The sequence below is a fragment of the Limulus polyphemus genome, unplaced genomic scaffold, assembly GCF_000517525.1.
Source record: "Limulus polyphemus unplaced genomic scaffold, Limulus_polyphemus-2.1.2 Scaffold268, whole genome shotgun sequence".
Classification (NCBI taxonomy): domain Eukaryota; kingdom Metazoa; phylum Arthropoda; class Merostomata; order Xiphosura; family Limulidae; genus Limulus; species Limulus polyphemus.
The window spans coordinates 166,974-174,933 of record NW_013665878.1 but is presented as its reverse complement, the minus strand read 5'-3'; the positions used below and the strand labels follow the sequence as shown (position 1 = coordinate 174,933).

General features: G+C 33.6%; 1 protein-coding gene across 1 annotated transcript in view; it reads right to left on the bottom strand.

Annotated features, from left to right (window-relative positions):
- Positions 1-6,400, bottom strand: part of LOC106456894 (EH domain-binding protein 1-like) — a 188,642-nt gene extending 182,242 nt beyond the window's left edge. Inside the window, exon 1 of the mRNA XM_013916264.2 lies at positions 6,351-6,400. The gene's annotated coding sequence lies outside the window, so the exon portion shown is untranslated. The remainder of the gene's footprint in view (positions 1-6,350) is intronic.
- Between the last annotated feature and the right edge of the window lie 1,560 nt (positions 6,401-7,960).

Genomic DNA, 7,960 nt, shown 5'->3' with positions numbered 1-7,960 from the left:
GACGTGGCCCGTCGCTATGTATGGAGTGTCAAGTCTTCTCTTCCAGGACGTGGCCCCTCGCAATGTATGGAGTGTCAAGTCTTCTCTTACAGGACGTGGCCCCTCGCAATGTATGGAGTGTCAAGTCTTCTCTTCCAGGACGCGGCCCCTCGCTATGTATGGAGTGTCAAGTCTTCTCTTATATTTAAAGGTACCTCTTCGTGTACTAGTGAAATTAAACTGCCAAAAGATACAAAATAGCCAGATTCGATACCGGTTTCCAAAAAAAAAGAAAGAAAGAAAGCGGCACAGCACTTTTGGAATTTTAAAAATACCCGGTAGTCAGTGCACACAATGCTTAAAGTGAATCATTGAAGTTCATCAGCAACATTTACAATCGTGAAAGGACTCAAAAGTAAGTTCTGTTCATCGGACAGGTTCGGATCAAAATCTATTTCGTTTAGTTTGTTTTAACACAAATATGTATAATGGGATATCTGCGGTGTGTCCCCAGTGATGATCGAACCCCGAATTTCGTGTAGCTTTTTAAAAAAAAGATTTTCTCTGAAAAACCGTTCGACCCACCCAACCCTCCCGTCTAGTGAGTTAGCGGTAAGTCTGAAAACTTATAAGGCTAAAAACCAGGTTTCGACACCCTCGGTGGACACAGCACAGATAGTCCATTGTGTAGCTTTGCCCTTAATAACAAACAAACAAAAATAAACCGTTCGACTCCTAAGTAATTAAATTAACAGAGCCGACATTTCTAGCATGACTTTTTACTAGAGCAAAATGATCACAAATCAAGACTTATTTTACGATCGATCGTTGTTCATAACTAGTCGAACAGCACAAGTACAAATAAAACCATAGCATTGGGGTGGATAAGAATCAGGATCCCTGAGTAATTAGCATATTCATTCATTATTTGCATACTTGCGTTATTCTTAATCAAATTCAGGAGCTCTTTCTTTCTCTTACGCACACATAATCATAGGCATAACAGTCAAATTGTGTTCACATTCCAAATATGATATGTTTATACAGTGGTAATATACGATACTTTCTGAAAATGTTGTAATGAGTCTCGGTGAGAAAACAGGTTTACCACTGTTAACAATGTAATCTTTAGTACAGTGTTAGTTTTAACGAGCTGTTCCTACCCGTTTCTAAAGTGGAACGACGTTTCGGTTTCTATACTGAGGCCTTTTTCAGGTTCTCAGTATAGAATTCGAAACGTCGTCCAATTATAAAGACAGACAGGAGCATTCCATTAAAGTAAACCAACACTATGTATACACAGTATACCTAAAATACCCCTGAAACAATAATAGAATCTTCAACAAAAAGGCTGTACAAGTGCATGATGTCATCTAATTTCACGTGTTTTACTGACTGTTTCTTCTCTGAACAGTATAATACTTTTATCTTTATTATATAAAGCCCAACAGCTTTTGATGCAGCTGTGAGAACTACTTGCCGCAAACAAATTTTGAGCCTTGTAACATTTGAAAATTAAGACAAATTCTCTGTTACCAGAAGACTGTGCAAGACCTTGACTGTATGTAGCTCCAGGAATGGATCTGAAAGTCGATGAAATGAATAGTTTTTTGTTTTGTTTACAGGGAAAAATGTCCTACAATGGATACAATATGTACTAGTAATTGTTTAGAATTTTACCTTAATTCCAGAGACTCAACATCCAGTAAAATTAAACCCAATCTTAGTAACATTCAATAGAAGGAAATAAAAAGTAGACAATCCACCAAATGAAAGATGACTGTTTCCTGAAATACTGTACGAGTTAATAATATTAAATGGAAATAAAAATGAGACAATGCATCCACTGAAAGATGGCTGTCTTCCCGAAGTCCTCAACGAGTTAATGTTAAATGGAAATAAAAGTAGACAATATACCAACTGAAAGATGGCTGTCTTCCAAAAACATTCTACGAGTTAATGATGTTAAATGGAAATAAAATGTAGACAATATACTGACTGAAAGATGACCGTCTTCTTAAAACACTCAACGAACTAATGTTAAATGGAAATAAAAGTAGACAATATATCGACTGAAAGATGGCTGTCTTCCTAAAACATTCTACGAGTTAATGATGTTAAATGGAAATAAAATGTAGACAATATACTGACTGAAAGATGGCTGTCTTCTTAAAACACTCAACGAACTAATGTTAAATGGAAATAAAAGTAGACAATATACCAACTGAAAGATGGCTGTCTTCTTAAAACACTCAACGAACTAATGTTAAATGGAAATAAAAGTAGACAATATACCAACTGAAAGATGGCTGTCTTCTTAAAACACTCAACGAACTAATGTTAAATGGAAATAAAAGTAGACAATATACCAACTGAAAGATGGCTGTCTTCTTAAAACACTACCAGTTAATGCTGTTAAATAGAAATGAAAAGAAGACAATATACTGACTGAAAGATGACTGTCTTCCTGAAACAATGAACTAGTTAACGATATTAAATAGAAAGATAAAGTGGAGAACACACTGAATGAAAGATGGCTGTCTTCCCGGAACACTAAACGAGTTAAAGATGTTAAATGGTGAGATAAAAAGGAAGACATGCCAACTGACAAAAAAGCAGTATTCCTGAAACAACCAACGATATATTCACCCATGAAATCTTCCTATCAGAACAGCTCGATTGCTGCAGTCGGCCCATCGAAAATTAAACACGTCTTACACCTTGTGCAGCATTTAGCACTAACACATTGATATAAGTTTGGTTAAACTTATAACTATGTGTGTTAATTCATATATTATATATATCCGTGTATATTTTACACTTACACTAATTAGTAGAATACGTCTAAACAGCTGTTCACTTAGTCCACTACAAACTACACATTTACTACTACAGATGGAGCAGTTTAACAGAAACAAAAAAGGTGCCGATAAAGATCAAATTCCTAGTTCAATGTTCATATATACATCCCTTTAAAGTACCAACCATCAAACCATGCATGCAAAAGCAGACTATTTGTAAAACGCCTCGCTTCGTGGTCTGTTCCCATAGCAACGACATCACCAGAGTACATAGCTTAATATTTATAGGTTTCTGAGTGTCTGACATACAGGTGCAGGTTTTATCCCACACAAATCTCCCTTACATCTTGAAAGATGAGTTCTTCGTTTGTTTTATTTGGACATACCTGAACACAAGAATTAGCACTAATTATTTCACATAAAATAGTGCAAAAAATGCTGACACAAAAGACCATTATGACCTTCGTTTTATACCGAAATTTTCTTTTTATAGTGTACATTATAAAAACTTAAAAAAATAATTGGTATTTAGTAAACAAATCTATGACATACATGCTTATTATTATTTTGTACACGTGTATCTAACACTATTGATATAAGTATTGATATATTAGGGAATAGATACCAGTTTAACAGTATCCCACTGGATATCTGAATATTTTGATTATACACTGATTTTATTGGGGTAAATCACTCTCATAGAAGCATTCTTATTTTCCATACTTTGAGAAAACTTAATCATTTGTGCAATATGTGTATAATTATTTGTATGCCTAACATCAAACTGTTTTTTCAGAATTCCTCTTAGAATCTAAAACTAATATTCATGTAATTGCTAATTGAACAGGTACTTTAAGTGCTTGAGCTTCACATCCTAAAAGTTGCAAAGTTTCAATGCATTGGTTTTCTTATCACCATGATTACAAGTTAAACAAGGTCAATGAATTGTGTAAAATGGAGAATTAACCGCAACAACTGTAATTATGCTTAAAGAATATTTTCATTACAGACCTAATTTACATAAGCTTTAACAACATAACTTATCCAAATAGAAAGCTGTTAAGACTTATTACACCATGTGGCAATGTACATAGCCATGCACTGAAACTAGACTATAATTATGTAAAATACTATAATATTTTAACAAGACACCACCTAGTGGGTGATTTTTAAAAACCCTTTACTGAGGCCAGGTTGTACATAACAGGGATTTGGCAGCAGACTGTTGGTAGTAACTAACAATGAACATAATCTTTAGTTGGAATAAGAATATAAAAAATAAGAAACTGGCAATACTTTGCTCACATATCACACTTAGATTGAATACAACCTGTAGCTTAGACTGGATTTTTTTTTTTAACATCAGTTACATAAGTAATACCTAACATTTTTAATGCATATTTTATATTTATCAGCCAAATAGTAACTACATCATTTTTTATATAAATATAATGTTTAAAAAAATATGTTTTGGATTAAATTACAAGTCATGAAAAATTTCTTAAGAACGCCTAATATTTTGAGTCGTACCTGATCTTTTGACACGTTATTTCAAACCACGTTTTACTCTTTTTTTTTTTTTCAGGAAAAACAAATCTGATACATAAAAGAATCTATATTCCTGGTTAACAAAGGAAGGCCCTCTAACCACTGGAACTATAAGATCTTAACTGTATGTTTATATTCACATCACTAGTTTTCTCTTGTTGATAGTTGATATAAATCAAATAATAACATGTCATAAATGAGTTGTAGATCTCTTCACACGTTAAAAAGTATTTCACTACATGTATATCTAAATGTACAATAGGCCAAAGACCTTCATTCAGAGCATTTGTTTGACCAGACAACTATGAAAATGCAAAGTAGATTACTGTTTGTTGACGCAACACTTGATTCTAGGGCTAGGCTATGATAAGATAAAGTACTGGTAATACTTTGTTCACACAGAAGTGTCCTGTTGAAACTGACAGTCATAAAACATTTTATCAAGGAGCAATTCACAGAATAAATGCATAATTCTTAGATCTGTCATACTGAATAGATGTTAATTGCTGGTAGCATAATTCCCAGGTTTATTGCAAACCGAAGGCACTGAATATTGTGTGGATTCATTTATACTACTTTTATTTGTCTCTAGTGGAACTGTTCATCAACCAAGTAGCCTGAAAAGGTCTTTCATTTTTTGATATGTAGTCATGAATAATGGTAGTTATCTTCTGTTATTTCAATATCGAAACTACTTTTCCATATACTTAAAAAAAAAGATGTGTACTTTTGTTAAAATATATAATACTTATAACTTAAATATGTCATAAACCAACTTTTATGGTTTCATTTCATGAAGTAAGCCTACTTGTTCTTTCACATTAATGATAATAAATTTTCTGCTAATAACAGATTTAAAATTTCCTGACATTGAGTTAGTTATATACACACAAATATTTGCCCAGTATTTTAAGGTAATCATGACAAGATGCACTTAGTCCTCATCACCATAATACATAAAATTATGATTTTCATTATAAGCATTAATTTCAAAACATTTGGTTTCCACTTTGACTAGAGTTTTCTCCCAAAATGTTTGTCAGTCCATAAAGCATGTTAAAAAGGGTGAAATTTTCCTATTCATCAAAATTCATATCAAAGCAAATTAGTAAATTACTGATCAATAAACAATAGAATTTGGGGGGAAAATAACCCAGGAATTATCACACATTCATTTTAGTTACTTTTAAACATTTCTTGTGATGCTATTTTTAATTCTAAGTTTACCATAACACAGATGATAAATACAAACATTATTTTAAAGGGCAGGTCAAATTATCATCACATACATGGAAATCTTTTATTCTTAGCTGATTTACTGAGATTTAAAACAGGGTCAATTTTTCGTTGCTCAACATAAATATGTATTTAGCATGTAACTGCATCTTTGAATATTCTATTTTTAACCATAGATTGTAAGCATAGAAATAAAATCATCCTCAAGTGATTTAATTCCAACAACTGCTTGGCATAACCTAAGCCCTAACATAGCTCGAAAATTTTATTTAATACTACTGTACTTTAGTTTAATATAATATTCTCATTTACATATATTTCTTGTAAGAAAGAGGCTAATACAAAATTTCTCTTTAAAGTCTTCTCATTTACCATGCCAACTAAAGTTATTTAAATCGTAATAAGATATGCAAGTTATAACATTAAATCTTTCAAAGTTTCAGTAGCACAAGGAGTCTTGACTGAAATTTTCAAGATACACATATATATTTATTGCTTGTGTTTGTGTTAAGCCAGGTTAGTATTACTACCACTAGTAAGTAATGGTTGTTTTACTTGTAGTATACCAATACTAACAGAAGTTGTACGTGTAAATATAATGTACAGTACACTAACCAGCGCTACGTTATCTTCAGTTCAATATAATAATAACTCTTTATAAGCTAGATTAACTAGATAACAAAAAGCCTGTAGTGTTCCTCCGAGTTGCGTAAATACCAATAAAAAAACACAATACTAATAATACAACGTATTTATAATACTTCTTTACACTACAAAATTACTTACTGTAATGCCGGTCCTGCAGTGCAAAAATTCCAGATGCAACTGGAGTAAATACATCCAAAAGTTGACACTAGTATCACTTTAAACTCAGCAAGGCGATCTTACTGCCATCTGTTATCATTCGCATACGACATACGAAAGAGCATAAAATTTCCCGCTGTTTCCTCCCTCCCCAATTCAGTTGGTTTCCATGCCACTGTAATATAATTTTTGTTGTTGATGATATAGTTATTGACGCATAATATCTGAAACCCAAAGTACTGTCATCGTCTAGGAGTGTTATGTATACATTCCTTATACTATATTCTCAAATAATTACCTCTGCCACCGCAGGAGGACGGAGGTTATGTTTTCACTACCGTGTGTGTACTTGTCAGCACTATTTCTCGAAAACGGCTGAATGGATTTGGGTGAAAGTTGGTACACATTTCGACTATGACCCAACTAAGAAGTGATTAGTTTTTGGGAGATCAAGGCCAAATTCACAAAAATAAAAAAAAGTCCATAGCTGTTAGCATGGGGGACCAATTTTTCACACTATTTTTGTTCTATAACTCAGTCAAAAATGATCGAATCTTGATGAAACCCAATGGACTTATGTAGAATATTATTCCTCGTTGTCTTGCCAAAAATGGTCCTTGTCCGTTGATAACGACGGACATACGAACACATTTTCATATTTTATTTTACAACCGAAAATGATCAACACTGCGTGGCGGAGGTACCGGCATGGCCAGGTGGTTAGGGTGCTTGACTTGTAATTTGAAGATCGCGGGTTCGAATCCCCGTCCCACCAAACATGCTCGCTCTTTCAGCCGTGGGAGCGTTATAATGTGACGGTCAATCACACTATTCGTTGGTAAAAGAGTAGCCCATGAGTTGGTGGTGTTGACTAGCTGCCTTCCCTCTAGTCTTTCACTGCTAAATTGGAGACGGCTGGCGCAGACAGCTCTCGTGTAGATATGCGCGAAATTCAAAACAACAACAGCGTGGCGGAGGTATGCGCTCCACTGAGTGCCCCTATAGTCTTACTGTTTTCCGATTCATGTATTAAGTCTGTTTCATATGTCTGATGAGAATCAAGTTAATTATAATCATGATTCGCCAACTGAAAAAATTAAAACCTTCTCACCATCCCAATTGTTGTTGTAATAAGTTTCCTACCACTACTGTGCTTGTTGTGTCTCGGCGGGCCTGACGAGCTCTGGATTAAGCGAAACATGTCGTCGGCAATGAATACAGCGAACACAGTGTGGTTGGAATACTATTATCGTTATTATAAATTTTTTCTAATTCTTGAAAACCAATAAAAGCCTAAATATAGTATGCAGTGTTAAAAAGTATAATAGGCCTAATATTGATGTCTGATGACAAGTAGATTAATTATAATCATGCTTCGCCTGCTTGAAAAAAGACGTTCACATTATAACAAAATACATTATTATACTACCCTTTTCTTCATCATGTTCTAGAAAGAAAACAGTTATACTTGTTTGTTATTACCAACGAATAATATACTGTTGTATATGACCCTGATAAATTTAGATATACCGTATTTTTCGGAATATAAGACGCACCCTTATTTTGAAGACAAAGTTTTTTGGGGAAAAAAG